Genomic DNA, 215 nt, shown 5'->3' on the forward strand with positions numbered 1-215 from the left:
GGTATAAAAAAAACACACACAGAGGGGAAAAAAAAGACTAAATACGCTTATTACGTCTGAAAACACATGAGTGCGGCAAGTGCAATTCAATTTGAATCGGTGCTTCTCTCGGGAGCCCTCCGCGGGGAGCGATTCTTGAAATATTCACGAGCTTCTACTGACGACGGTACTGGGGCAAGCCGCTTTTTCTTCGGGTTTATGTACACTTTTCCTTC

This window comes from Penaeus monodon, chromosome 15, assembly GCF_015228065.2.
Source record: "Penaeus monodon isolate SGIC_2016 chromosome 15, NSTDA_Pmon_1, whole genome shotgun sequence".
NCBI classification, from domain to species: domain Eukaryota; kingdom Metazoa; phylum Arthropoda; class Malacostraca; order Decapoda; family Penaeidae; genus Penaeus; species Penaeus monodon.